Here is a 15,555-nt window from a genome sequence, read left to right on the forward strand (position 1 = left end):
AAATAAATCCGTTTTACTCTGTATAAAGCTTATACAGGGTAAACTCATAAATTGTTCGCCTCTATAACACTGATAGAGAGATGCACAGCTGTTTGCTCCCTCAGGTATTAATACGTGCTCTGGCTTAATTAATAAGTAAAAAGTGATTGTATTACGTATAAAAATAGGATTTAAGTGGTTCCAAGTAATAACAGACAGAACAAAGTAAATTACCAAGCAAAATAAAATAAAACATGCAAGTCTAAGCCTAATACCGTAGGAAACTAAATGCAGGTAAATCTCACCCTCAGAGATGTTCCAATAAGCTTCTTTTACAGACTAGACTCCTTCCTAGTCTGGGTCCAGCAATCACTCACACCCCAGTAGTTACTGTCCTTTGTTCCAGTTTCTTTCAGGCACCTCTTTGGGGTGGAGAGGTTATCTTTTGAGCCAGCTGAAGACAAAATGGAGGGGTTTCCAGGGGCTTATATTGTCTTTCTCTTGTGGGTGGAAACCCCTTTGTTCTCCTGTGTAAAATCCCTTCAACAAGATGGAGTTTTGCAGTCACCTGGGCAAGTCACATGTCTATGCTTTTTACAGGCGGAGGCCACTGTTTACAGGTTAGTTTGAACGTTCCCAGGAAAGCTTAGATGTGGATTGGTGTCTTCCAAGTTCCATTGTTAGATAAGTACTCCCAATTACTGGAATAACTCCTTCACACTATGTTGACCAAATCTGTCTTATGTGCTTCCTACAGCAAACACTTTAAATACAAGCATAGAGCCAACGCTTGTAACTTCAGATATAAAAATGATACATGCATACAAATAGGATGAATACATTCAGTAGAACATAAACTTTGCAAAGATATGTTACATGGCATATCTAGCATAAAACATATTACAGTTATGACATATTTACACTCATAAGCATTTTTCTATAAAGCATTATGGGGTGCAACGTCACAAGTATTCCTTCTGGCAATGACTCGTGGCTTAATCCTGCTCATTTCAGCCCAAAGCAGTTTTCTTTTTTCCTTTTCTTCCTCCTGCGTTCCTTTGCTGGATGGCTGCAGCACTGCACTCTGAATCCTGTTTATTTTGCCTCCACATGAGAGCACAGCTTTAAGTTCACTGGCCTCCCTTACAGAAAGCTTCAGAATGTGAGAATTTCCACTCAGAAACTTTGGGGAACATCAGATAAATTGCATTTGCAGTTGTTGTTATTGTTAAACTCCAGGCCATGGGTGGTCTTGCCTAATGGTCAGAGCAGAAGACTGACCTAGTGGTTAGAGCAAAGGTGACCAGGTCTAGTGGCCAGATCCCAAATCAGGAGCCTAGTTATTAAGTCCAGGGAGTGAGCTGGAGCCATGGAATCAGGAGCCAAGAACCAGAGCCATGGTCAGAAACCAAATACCAAACCTACAGAATGAACTGGAGCTGAGAGCCAGGAATCAGGAGCCCAGAGTCAGAGTGGAAAACAGGAACCAGAAGCCAGGGAGAGGGAACAAGGAGCAGGAGGCAGGAGCGAGTGCCTGGAGCAAGGAAGGAGCTGAGAGCAAAAGGAGCAGAGAGCAGGACCAGAAACACAGCTGCGGGTGTGGAATGGTATTGAGCAGCTAGGGACCCTGGACTGCTGCAGGATTAAAGAATGTACTTACTGGCATCTTCAGCCAATCAGGAGATCAGGATCATTACTAACCCAGCTGAGGGCAATGAGATGGGTCTGGGTTCAGCCATGGGTCCCTGACCATTGTTGACCTTTCTTTTAGGACAACCTGTGGGTATGTTTTGGACCTGCATTAATTCTGGCTTCCTCAGAATATTTGAGCTTTCCCTCTCCCCACAATGCGGTGTTACTAACACCTAAACAGTCCCTTTGAAATTATTCTAATCCGTTTCATGGTATGTTAAAAATCCATCCCTGACCGTTTTTTAAAGGACATTAAAATCTAGAATAATTTTTAATTGCAAAATATGTCCATTTGGGGAGTATTCAGATTTACATTTCACATTCAGGTCCATATAGAACCCAAGATCCAGCCCCAAGTGTGAACTACACCGTGCAGTAGGATTAGGAGCAATTTCCCCTGCAGGTGAAATACTTAAATCCACATGACTTAAATACACAGATTGGGTAGGCTCTCGGTTTTTTAAATAAACTCCATAAAAGTGCATATTTCCAAACCTGTACATCTCTACTACAAATTTCCTTAAGTCTTTCTGTAGTAGGATACACACCATATGCACCAAAGTATTTAATCCAACAATAATTTTAATTGATGAAACTTTTGCATATACAGCCACATAGATCTGCTACTATGGAGGTCCAATAAAATCATGTTGCAAACTGTACTGATTTTCACAAGGCTAATTGCCAGCAACAAAATCCCTGCTTTTGAGTCTTTAGTGTGCTTTCCTTTTTAGGGTAAAATAAAATAAATCTTTGAGAGGTGGCAATGTTCAGTGCTTCTCCTGTATACATAATAGATAATGGCTAGCAGACTTTGGGTTAACAATACTAGAAGATAGGGGAAAATTAAGTCTCAAACTTTTATTCTGTGTTTTTTGTTTGTTTATTTGTCTTGGCTTTAGTATGACTGCAGAGACCTAGACGCTAGTGTATCTGAGCAGCAATGTGAAGACCTCATTTTGGGTATCTTTCATGCTTTATCCTTTGAAGGGAAGCCACGGCACGTGAGGTCAATTTATTTGTGTAGGTGAAAATAAAACCTCAATGGGGTTAAGAAGCAGATTACCCTGTGAGTGTTCTTGTATAAGCAGTGGAATGTGAGGTTTGCCTCAGTGTTCTGCTGTCAGTGCTTTGGTCAACTGTCATGCTGACACAGCTCAAGCTCTTCTGATTGGTTGTTTGCAATGACTGATTAAGAATATTGATGCGGTCTCGGTTCCTTTCCACTTGGAAGAGAATTCTTTTTTCCCCACCCCCAGGCCCACCTCTAGGATGTAATTGCGAGACTATGAAGATGAAAACAGAGCAGCCTGAGTGACTGAGGAAATACAACAGTCTGTTTTAACTGCAGAGCTATGTAGCAATTTTCTTCAGACTTCTTAACATAGCTTGTGCAGCACAAACTGCTTACAGGTTTTGGAAGGCTGAAAGGACTTACCGGTTATGTATTAGTATTTTATGTATATCATCACACTATCTTGCCCGAGTCTGGACAGCTGTGGTCGGAGCTTTATTTGGATGTCTTTCTACTGAAGATATATAAAAAGGATCCTTAATCTGATTCTCTTTGGATCTTTCTATTTTGATGGTAAGTGCCAGCGTGTATTGGCTGAGCATAGCTTCTCTGCTGCAGTGCTCTCTCCCTCTCTCCCTCCCCTTCTATGCTCAGCTAAGCCTAGTGACCTTCATTCAGTATCTAATGCTCATTTTCATCTGCTTCATATTGCAGTGGTTTTAGCCAACTAAAATAAAACTTTTTCTTTATTTTTCTCCTAAAAGCCTGAGCTTTTAAATACTGGTTGAAATCTGAGCCCTATCTCTTTGTCCTTGAAACAGGCGGCATGGGAACGTGTTCATGGTTGTAAGCAGCAGCAATGTTACAGGCATTCTGTGTAACTGAATGAAATTACAGATTTGATAAAGGTGACTCATGCATAAAGATCTGCACCACAATACTGGAAGGACAAAAAAGCCCGCACTTGACTAGCCATCTAGAAAACTCTGTAATTCTTCATCTTTAAGTGTGGCACACACATGTGGATTGTGCCAATGATTGCTATCATCACCATAGTTAAGGAAGGTTCTGTCAGTATTTCCAGTATAAACCTTTCTCTTCAGGCATCTGCAAGTTGGACGGTAACATTCACTCTAAGCTGAATCCTACAAATCTACTTTGCCTGGGCTGGTGGGGTGGGGGAACTGACTAAATGACCTACCAGGTCTTTCCATCTGTAATCTGTGTGATTCTAAATCCTTCACCTTTTAAAGTGCTTTTATAACTCTTCAGAGGAAAAAATGCCTTTTACGTTTCAGTAAGAGAAATCATTAGCTTACTTCATCCATGCTTCATACTATGTTAACAACTCTGATTTTAAAAACAAAAAATAGGAAGGTTGTTATTTAGTCCATAACAGAAAATATGTCCTGTAGGTATTTGTTTCTAAAAAGAGGTTGAGCCATTGAGGATTAAAATGATGACAGCACAAAGGCAAACTGGTACCTTTTTTAAAGAATATTTTTCCAGCATATTTGGTATCAGGAAACCATAGTATGCAAATATTTCTTATGACTAAATGTATTTCATATTGTGAATCCATAATGTGGATTATCTATGCATTTCCATTATACAGTGTAAGAATAATAAACACTTTGCTAAATCATCGGGGGTCCTCTGACGGGATAAGATACAACGAGTTCAAGCTTGTTACAGGCTGATATAAGTCCTTGCACAGCTACCTACAAGCAAGGCAACATACAGATATGCTGCAACCCCTTTTGTTCACTGAGGAAGGATAAGGACAGAGTTTCTTTTAACTTGGAATTTTCTCTTATTGAGGTAAACTAGAGAGATGTTGCTGCCTGGAAATCAGTTTTCATTGTTGAATGTGTAATAAATTATGGATTCCTTAATAAAGAAATCTTTTGTTAGTGATGTAGCCTGTGAATGTGTTTTATTTGGGTAAACTGTAGATGTTTATCTTTCTCCTCCAAAGTGAGTGAAGACTTTAAATATTGCCATATAACCACCTGGATCTCTTTTCAACACTTTGGGCCCAATCCTGCCTTTATTGATAGGAGTAGGCAGGGCTCGCTGTTTGTGCGGTAGTTGTAGGAGGTGCTAGATACTATGGTGATGGGACCGTATACATACCTCTATGTGTGGGTAGCTGCACTGAAACAGAGCAGCGTGCACCAACAGTTAGTATGTGTTGCAGAAGACACTACACATGCCAGACAGTTGAGGCTCCCTAGCCTGCAGACCATGACATCTTGAGAGCGTGATGCACCGGTTGGTGCAATACCGTTTCCTGTCTCCCTCCCTAATGTGCTGTTGAGTGCTGGAGTTCTGCCGTGTCCTAGATTTGGGCTCCTGCCCTGCTGCTGTATCTGTGGGAGGTAAAGATGTCTGTTATCTTTCTCTACTAAGACACCTGTGCAGTACAGAGAGGTTTTGTCCTTTCAAAATGTTTTAGCAAAGCACTGCTAAAGTGCTTGGGTGCTGCATGGTACCAAAAACATTCTGTGCTTTCAAATGCATGGGGATTATTGTGTTTTTTGACATGGGTAAATAGAGGCTATTTGGTTTATTTTCATTCTATTTTATTAATTTCTAGTGACTGTAATTAAAATGTAGAAGTAACTTTGTGTTATTGAAACCAGCAGAAGTCTTCCTAATGCACACATGGAACTATCGTCTCCAGTGCTAGCAAGTTCTGACATTACTTTTGACAGAGTAGATTCAGATCGCTGTTGACATACAGTATTGACTGAATATAACAAGTGTGTGTGTTGTGTGTGTATGTGTGGTGTGTGTGTGGTGTGTGTGGTGTGTGTGTGTAAAACTATATCCATACATACTGTTTTGTTCCCTGTAATATTTTTGTAAACTTTGTTTAAAATATATACATAATATTTGTAAAAATGCTTGCACAAGTCTGGGTAACTGATTCAAGGCAGCTGAATTTGAAAACTTTTAAAGATTAGAGTTAAAAAAATAACACACTGTACCATACATACTTTAAAAAAGATTATTACAAAACCACATTTTTTCCCACTCCCCAAAACAACTTCTCCTCCCAGCAAACAGCTAACTAGGCCTTCTCTCACAAATGACATATACATTTGAAAAATGAATTTCTTGCAAAAGTTATTTTTATTATTTCTTAAAAACTAGACACAAAATCATGTCTTACCAGTGCAATGAAAAATAGTTGAAAAGCCAAAACTACATCAGGCTATGTGTTCCCACTTATCTTTTTCTAAAAAGTTTTCCATGTTGGGGAGAGGGAGAAGAAATGATCAAATTTACTTAATCATAACTTAGCTCCTCAATATTCAGAGCTGAATCTTGCAATAGAATGTGCTAGTGTTGACACTTATGTCTATGCTCTGTCCCACTGAAATCAACAAACTGTGTGTCTCTGTCAATAGTCTGTGCTAGCAAATCCCACTGCAGGATCAGGGTGTAAAACATAATGATAGAAAAAAATATGGGGGCTAAGGATGAGGGGGAAATTGCTAACCTAACATTGTCTTCATAAGTATGAATGCTTTTTAATTCTCATAAATCCTGTGAAGGAATGCTCTGATTTGGGGCTGTGCACACAGTACTTCCCTGTCTCACAGCATGGTGTCATGTTAATTCCTTTGCAGAGTGTCTGAAGTCTGCATAGAAAACAACTGCAGGGGAAAAAAGGAAAAAAAAAAAAAAAAAGAGAAAGCCCTGTTCCTTAGTGAGCTAAAAACACCCATTGGTCTGATGAAGTCTGCATTATTTTTTCTATATTTATATTTAATGTGCATTCTTCATCTTGATTTAGCCATGGGACCAGGTTCTTTAAAGGTTTATACTCACCTAAGACTCTACAAATACTCAGTCCTACACATTTATAGCAAGTATTTAACATACAGAAGAACTTCATTTACAAATAGCTCACTTGATTTCCATGTAACATTTTCAGTTTTCTTGCTATATATTTAATCACATCCTATTGCCTTTTCTTTTTCTGTTATACACAGTACTGGCTTTTCTCTCCTGTGAAACATAAACTCCAAATGTTTCAGTATTATAAATTATGTAGAAATTGCCCTATCTTATGATCCTGTCCTGTAGCAGACATGCATACACTTTAAACTACTCTCCCATATTTTATTAGGCAAACCTGACCACAGACCAAATTCAGGTCTCAATTACACTCATGTAAATCTGGAGTAACTCTATTCAAGCCAACGGAGTTACTCCAGATTTATATTGATGAAGCAGAGCAAAATTTGGCCCCATGCCTATTCGGCTAGAGCAAACTATTAAAGCAATCTCTTAATCTATAGGTATATTTGTTTTGGGGTTTGTGAATATGAAACTCTATGGGAAATTTAAATGGAGTCATTTTCACTTTTAAATTAACGCAGAAGGTGGATAGCTAGTGAGAGCAGGCTGGAAGCCTCCTGGCAGGAACGGGGCAGGCTGAAAGCTGGGGTAGGCCATAACACTGTGAGGGAGAGTGTCCAACCATGTGATGACATTGCACAGACTGGCTTGCTGCTCTTCCTGTGGGATTTAATAGCTGTCCTGGGGGGTCATCTGACCCAGTCCTTGCTCATGAATTGGCTGCTGCTGTACAGCTGAAGGATGAGTCATCACAGGTTCTGCCGAGGGATGAGTCATCGCAGGCTGTAGTTGAGGGCTTACCTAATATTACCCCCTCTTCAAGAGCAACTCTCAGGTTTCTTTGGCCAGGTTTGTCAGGACTGGATTGATGAAAATTCATGTAGCATGTCAGGAGCTTGGATGTCAGTAGCCAGTTCCCAGCAGCATTCCTCCTGGCCATATCCCTCCCTCCCAGTCAACCAGGTATAGGACCTTTTTTGGAAAGATCTTGGAATCAAGAATTTGCCTTATGAGATACTCCTCTTGTCTCTGCACCATGACAAGAGGGGCAATGAGGCTGTTTTCATCTGGGGAGGCAATTGGGTGTGTATTTCATTAAAGGAAGATGTGAAATACAGAGTTCACTTGCATCCTGGGGAGCAACTGGAGACAGAAGGTGAATGACCAGAAAGGGTGCAAGGTACCAGCAGTCGAGTTTTCAGGAGGGATAGGAAGTGTCCGTACGTTGTGTGGACAGCCATATCTTGTCCCCAACAGCAACCAGAGGGGCAACTCAATGATGGCAGTTGGTGAAGTGCTTATAGTCCTTCTTGGCAGCATCCAACTGGGATTTCAGTTCCCCCTGGACATGGTGGAGGTGTTTAGCAAGGTCAGAGGCTGCAGGGATGTGAGAAGTCAGTGGTAGGGTTGGAGGTGGAAGCCATCTTTGGAAAAGAAAGGGCTTTGGTGGGTGGATTTGTGATCAGAGTTGTTACAAGAAAATTCTGCAAAAGGTAAAACTTGGACCTGTCATCCTAGTGGCAATTAATAAAACAACAGAGATACTGCTCCAAAATTAGATTCACCCATTCCGATTGCCCATCCATTTGCGGGGTGATATGCTATGGAGAGTGCAGGTTGATTTTCAAGAGGCCGAATAACTCTTGCCAGAAGTGGCAGACATATTTTGATCCATTCAGACATGATGTTGGAGGTTAATCTGTGGGGCTTAAAGACAGGATCAAGGAACAAACAGGCTGTCATTTGCGCTGTGGGCATCTTCCAGCAGTGCATGAAGTGGGCAGGAGATCAATGACTACAAGTATGGCTGTGTGGTCCTGAAAGTTGGAGTGGGGGGTCTAAAATGGAGTCCATAAATATGGACTCCTAGGGTTAGGAAGGAGTAGGTAGTGGGACCGTGGTGCCCAGAGATTTAGTACAGTGGATCTTTGTCCAGCAGCATGCCTTGCAAGAGTCAAAGTTGGACCTAACAGAGACATGCAATCTTGGCCAACAGAAATGCTGCAAAATCAATTTTATCATCTTCCACTGCCTGAAGTGGCTGGCTGGAGTCAGTCGTGGAATAGTTAGAGAATTGCAAGGTGAGACGGATCTTCTGGGACATAAACACGGTCTCAGAATTACCCCAATGGTCTTTGTGACACTCCTAACCGTGGTGCAACAGCATGAGTTCCAACTTCATGGCAGACTGTTAGAAAACCAGGACACAAACCCCAAATTAGTCATGAGTTCTAAACTTAGATTTCACTGACAAACTGCACTAAGTGCAAATTCTTCAAGTACTTTAACAGCCTTAAATGGAGTCGCAGACATTCTCCTTGGATACTCCAGTCTGTCTTGCCACCCAGACAAGGTGGCCTTTACAATCAAGAATCACAGCAAGATTCAAGTTTCAAAGTGGTAGTGTGTTAGTCTGTATCAGCAGAAAGAACAAGGAGTAATTATGGGACTTAGAGACTAACAAATTTATTTGGGCATAAGCTTTCGTGGGCTAAAACCCACTTCATCGGATACATGCAGTGGAAAATACAGTAGGAAGATATATCTATACAGAGAACATGAAAAAATGGGGGTTGCCATACCAACTCTAACGAGTAATCAATTAAGGTGGGCTATTATCAGCAGGAGAAAAAAAACTTTTGTAGTGATAATCAGGATGGCCCATTTCAAATAGTTGACAAGAAGGTGTGAGTAACAGTAGGGGAAAAATAGCATGGGGAAATAATTTTTAGTTTGTGTAATGACCCATCCACTCCCAGTCTTTATTCTAGCCTAATTTAATGATGTCCAGTTTGCAAATTAATTTCAGTTCTGCAGTTTCTCGTTGGAATCTGGGCTTGAAGTTTTTTTGTTGAAGAACTGCGACTTTTAGGTCTGTAATTGAGTGTCTAGGGAGGTTGAAGTGTTCTCTGACTGGTTTTTTAATGTTATAATTCTTGACGTCTGATTTGTGTCCATTTATTCTTTTGCATAGAGACTGTCCAGTTTGGCCAATGTACATGGCAGAGGGGCATTGCTGGCACATGCTGGCATATATCACATTGGTAGATGTGCAGGTGAACGAGCCCCTGATGGTGTGGCTGATGTGATTAGGTCCTATGATGGTGTCCCTTGAATAGGTATGTGGACAGAGTTGGCAATGGGCTTTGTTGCAAGGATAGGTTCCTGGGTTAGTGTTTTTGTGGTGTGGTGTGTGGTTGCTGGTGAGTATTTGCTTCAGGTTTGGGGGATGTCTGTAAGCGAGGACTGGCCTGTCTCCCAAGAGCTGTGGGAGTGAGAGATCATCCTTCAGGATTGGTTGTAGATCCTTGATGTTGTGCTGGAAAGGTTTTAGTTGGGGGCTGAAGGTGATGGCTAGTGGCATTCTGTTACTTTCTTTGTTGGGCCTGTCCTGTAGTAGGTGACTTCTGGGTACTCTTCTGGCTCTGTCAATCTGTTTCTTCACTTCAGCAGGTGGGAATTGTAGTTTTAAGAATGCTTGATAGAGATCTTGTAGGTGTTTGTCTGAGGGATTGGAGCAAATGCGGTTGTATCTTAGAGCTTGGCTGCAGACAATGAATCGTGTGATGTGGTCTAGATCAGGGGTCCCCAACCTTTTCAGGACCAGGGACCGGTCGGGAGCGCTCGTCCCGCGGCTCAGCTGGACCGCCCGCAGGCGTGCCTGCGGGAGGTCCACCGGCTCCGGCTGAGCTGCCGCAGGCATGACTGCGGACGGTTCGCTGGTCGCGCGGCTCAGCTGGACCGCCCACAGGCACGCCTGCGGGAGGTCCACTGGCTCCGGTTGAGCTGCCGCAGGCGTGCCTGCGGGCGGTCCAGCTGAGCCGCGCGACCAGCGAACCGTCCGCAGTCATGCCTGCGGGAGGTCCACCGGAGCCCCGGGAGCAGTGGACCTCCCGCAGGCATGACTGCGGAGGGAGCGCTCGTCCTGCGGCTCGGGTAGACCTCCCGCAGCCACGCCTGCGGGAGGTCCACTGGGTCGGTTCGCGGCCCAGTTTCTAAGAGGCCGCGGACCGGTACCGGGCCGCAGACCGGGGGTTGGGGACCCCTGGTCTAGATGAAAGCTGGAGGCATGCAGGTAAGTATAGCGGTCAGTAGGTTTCCGGTATAGGGTGGTGTTTATGTGACTATCACTTATTAGCATTGTAGTGTCTAGGAAATGGATCTCTTGTGTGGAGTGGTCCAGGCTGAGGTTGATGGTGGGATGGAAATTGTTCAAATCACGGTGGAATTCCTCAAGGGCTTCTTTTCCATGGGTCCAGATGATGAAGATGTCATCAATGTAGCACAAGTAGAGAAGGCGTTAGGGGATGAGAGCTGAGGAAGCATTGTTCTAAGTCAGACATTAAAATGTTGGCAAACTGTGGGGCCATGCGGGTACCCATAGCAGTGCTGCTGACTTGAACGTATATACAGGGGCGGCTCTAGCTTTTTTGCCGTCCCAAGCACGGCAGGCAGGCTGCCTTTGGCGGCACACCTGCAGGAGGTCCCCAGTCCTGCAGATACAGCAGCTCGCCTGCGGGAGGTCCACCGGTCCCGCGGCTTCAGCATACTCACTGCTGAATTGCTGCTGAATCCGCGGGACTGGCAGACCTCCCGCAGGCAAACCAATGATGGCTGCCTGACTGCCACCCTCGCAGGGACTGGCAGGGCGCCCCCCACGGCTTGCCACCCCAGGCACGTGCTTGGAGCACTGGTGCCTGGAGCCGCCACTGGGTATATATTGTCCCCAAATGTGAAATAGTTGTGGGTGAGGACAAAGTCACAAAGTTCAGCCACCAAGTTACTCCTAGTCCCAAAGGTAGAGTCACTTACCTTATGTCAGTTGCATCTTAGATCTCAGACCAAAGATAACACTTGTAGCCAATCCTATAATAAACTATATGAATATTTACTAAATAGGAAAAGGAAATTAGAGAGTTATTTACAAGGTTAAAGCAAGCAAATATAGAAACACAAATGTGTTAGTCTTAGGTTTTAAAGGGTAACAGAGGTGTCTATAATCAGCAACTCTATTTGTCTTTTAGGGTTAACCTTGGCTAAGCAGCTGGGGATTTCTTGGTTTTGTCTAGGAAACTCCCTGCCCGTCCCCCAGAGTCCCAGCAACATAGAGCTTCTTAGTTCCATTTGTTTGGGGTTTTTATCCCCTTCCTGCCATGGGCTCTCAGCTGCAAACTCAGCTGATGGGAGGAGTCCACTTGTATGACTCATCTTCACAAGGAGAAGAGCAGAACAACAATAAGAGTCTTTAGTTCCTTTGTTGATGACTTCTCAATCTAGATGTAGAGAGTTTCCAGGTGTAAAATACAACCATAGCCTTTGTTTTGGGAGGGACATACTATTTCTGTAGAAGAGCATCTCTTCATTTTAATTAATGTCCTTCTCCTGTATGGTGATTTGGTGATTCATACAGTCAGAGGCTCACACTACAGCTGCTCAAATATTACATTACAATATGGAATACAGATATTACAAGTAAGATTAATGCACGCAGCTCACTAGCTTTCGATAGAGTCCAAACATTTTCTGCAGCCAATGGGAGCTGCAGGGGCGGCATCTGTGGAAGGGGCAGCGCGTAGAGTTACCTGGCCATGCCTCCACTAAGGAGCCGGATAGGGGACATGTCGCTGCTTCTGGGAGTTGCTTGAGGGTAAGCGCTGCCCGGAGCCTGCACCCCCGACCCTGTCCTGGACCTGAACCTCCTGCCCCAGCCCTAATCCCCCATCTGCCGTCACAGCCCCTTGGTCCCAACCTAGACCCCCCTCATGCAACCCTAAACCCCTAAGCCCCACCCCAGAGCCTACACCCCCAGCCAGTCCTCACTCCCTCCCTCACCCCAACCCCCAATTTCGTGAGCATTCATGGCCCGCCATACAATTTCCATACCCAGATGTGGCCCTCAGGCCAAAAAGTTTGCCCACCCCTGACCTATTCTATCAATATTAACCCACAAGTGAGCCAGACAGATTTCAGCTTTGAATCTGTCAGTGTTTAGTTGAGACAGGGGGGAACTTGGCATGAATTGGCACCTGATCTGCCAGCTTTATAGTCTTTATCCACTGCGAGATACCCCCTTTTGTGGGACAGCATGTCTGGCTTGCCGTTGCAGCCTCCTGCTATTGTGATAGCACAGCCCTAGTTGCATAAGTGACCCTGTCTGTCTCCATGATGAAAGGCTTGGATGGTCTGGGTGCATTAACAGGGGTTGAAATGAAGGCCGCCTTCAATTATTCAAAGGCCAGTTGGGCCTCCAGTGTCCAGAAAAAGGCAGAGTGCAAACAAGGTGCAGTTTACTTTGGATGCGACTGGGGCTGGCCCCAGAACTGGACTTGCAAGTGGGGCTGATGGGGATCTGCTAGTGCTGTGGCACATGCTAGGGTTGCCAACTTTCTAATTTCTGAAAACTGGACACTATAGCAGAAGCACAGGAACCTCCTGCTCCACCTCTTCCCCCAGTGCCCTGCCCCTCCTCCGCCTCTTCCCTCGAGGCCCTACCCCCCGCTCGTCTCCTACCCTCCCCCTGTAGCTCATTGCTCTTCCCCCTCTCCCTTCCTCTTTGCTCGATCCTCTCCATTGCCCTCCCGCTCGCCTCCCCAATCTGGGCTCCCTCTGTTCTGGGGCTGGGACAGGAGCTGCAGCCCCTAACACAGAGCCTGCTGCCTGCTCACAAGATGCAGGTAGGAGGCAGCCCCGGCTAAGCAAGGGCTGGTGCTGGTTGATGACCTGGCACCTTCCCTCCCCTGTCTGCCTGTGGTAACTGGACTTTTGGTGTTTGGTCAGAACATCTGACTGGACACAGTACAGGTCCCCTTTTTACTGGACTGTCGGTTCAAAAACTGGATACCTGGCAACCCTAGCACATGTGGGTAGTACAGGGAGGTCTGTTTGGGGACCCTGATCTCCTTGTTATGTCCAGCCATGACCCCTCTATCAAGGCTGCACAAGGTCGTTTACTGGTACCGTGGCCAGGCTGAATGTGTGGCGGCACCCCGAAGCAAAGTGGCCACACCCTCTGCAGTACAAATAGAGTGGCCAGTCCAGCACTGGGGCTCTCTCTCAGTCTGTGAGGTGACTTCGAGTGGTGTGGCTTTTCATGGGCTCTGGTCTGGGTCTGGGCAGAATGCATGTTCAGGAGGTTGTGGTACTAGGCTGGGGGCCAGTGTAAGTCCTCTTCTCCAGGCATTGCTCAAGCAGCCTGTTTCCTACTGAGATACAGAGCTTGAGGTAGGATGACAGCTCAGTAGTGAGGGTTGACCTGAGCCAGCTTGTCCTCTATGGTGATGCTCAGCCCTGGAGGAAAGTGATCAAACTCTACTGCCTCATTCCAGGCGGTGTTGGCGGACAGATGCTAGAGGTAGGATGCATAGGCTGAGGCAGACTGTGAACTCTGCATGAGGAAATGCGGGGTGGCTTCGGTGGTGTGGGCCTCATGGGCCATCAGATATGAGCAAGAAGAATTAGATGACTTCTTTGAAATGGTCAAGAAATGAGTCCGCCTGTTCCAGAAGGGGTGATATCCAGTCCAGGGCTTCTCCTGTTAGTAAACTGATAATCAGTCCCACTTTTGCCTGGTCATTTGAGTACAGGAACAAAGAGGCACATAAAAAGAACCAAATTTTCTTTCGTTCTTTCGTTCTTTGTCATGACTGGAGGATGTATAACTTGTGATTTTAAAATTCTTATAGTTGTCAAGCTATCTTGGGGTTGTATATGTGGCTTTGTTATGTTTTGAAGGCCAAAACTATAAGTGGTTCAGAAAAGAATTAGGTAAGTGCCTCCGGATAGGTCCATCAATGGCTGTTAGCCAAGATACTCAGGGATGCAACCCTATCCTTTGGGAGTCCCAAAATCCCTGACTGCCAGATGCTGGGAGTGGATGATAGGGGATGGATCACTCTATGATTGCCTGTTCTGTTCATTCCCTCTGAAGCACCCAGCACTAGCCACTGTCGGAAGCAGATGCTTTGGAAAATCCCATTAGGCACATATCTGCATCTTTAGGCACCTAACTACCTTTAAAAAAAAGTCTGAGTGACTTGCCCCAAGTCACACGGGAAGTCAGTGGCTGAGTTGAACCCAGGTCTATTAAGTCCCATTCTAGTGCCATATTACCTCAACCATTCTTCCCATCTTGATTGGTTATTCGGGGGAAACACTGAAATTTCCTATATCTAAAGTGCAGTCAAGTACACAAAGTAAACTGTAAAATAAACCCCTCTAATCTTAGTCTGTCATTTTAAATATGACTTGTAACAAGTAAAAAAAATTCAGGCAGAAGTATGATTTTTTTTTTAATTGGGGTCCTTTTAGGTTTACCATGTTGTTACAAAATACAAAGCCGTATTTAGGATCTGTTTGCTAAGTAACTTCTGGTACCATTGCTATTTTCTATTGTTTATTTAAAACTTCCTATTTGTTTGCCTTTCCACTGCATGCTATGAAAGGCTATTGAGATTTTCAGACAATCTAAAATTCCTGTTTTCACACTGTTACAGTGCATGCTGGGCTTAGTGAGTCAGAATTCAAATAGGGTGTCCTGTTTAATTATTGCAAAACAAGTCACCTTATTAGTTTAGAGACTTCAGGGTCAAAATGCATTTTAAGGACTACGCTTAGCATTTAAGTCTTCTGAGCTGCATTTATAGAAATGCCTGCGATTAGAGAATTTTATCCATTGTGAATACTACATTGAATTCTTGTATATATTCCATACAAAATCATTATATTAAAAGAATGTTAAAGGTGCAAACTCAAGCATACGTGAGTTAGGAAATACCAGTATTAAGGTTGCCTGTGCAATCTTAATTTGGTCCCCTTATGCATGTGCATTACGATACAGCAGGGGTAGGCAACCTATGGCACGGGTGCCGAAGGCAGCATGCAAGCTGATTTTCAGTGGCACTCACACTGCCCGGGTCCTGGTCACCGGTCTGGGGGGCTCTGCATTTTAATTTAATTTTAAATGAAGCTTCTTAAACATTTTGAAACCTTATTTACTT

The 15,555-nt window shown here is 44.2% G+C and overlaps 1 protein-coding gene across 1 annotated transcript in view; it reads left to right on the forward strand.

Annotated features, from left to right (window-relative positions):
• The first annotated feature begins 3,126 nt into the window (after window positions 1-3,126).
• The window catches only part of ANO4 (anoctamin 4), a 257,266-nt gene continuing 244,837 nt past the window's right edge, over window positions 3,127-15,555 (forward strand). Inside the window, exon 1 of the mRNA XM_045002152.1 lies at window positions 3,127-3,259. The gene's annotated coding sequence lies outside the window, so the exon portion shown is untranslated. The remainder of the gene's footprint in view (window positions 3,260-15,555) is intronic.

Source organism: Mauremys mutica, chromosome 1 (assembly GCF_020497125.1).
Source record: "Mauremys mutica isolate MM-2020 ecotype Southern chromosome 1, ASM2049712v1, whole genome shotgun sequence".
Classification (NCBI taxonomy): Eukaryota; Metazoa; Chordata; order Testudines; family Geoemydidae; genus Mauremys; species Mauremys mutica.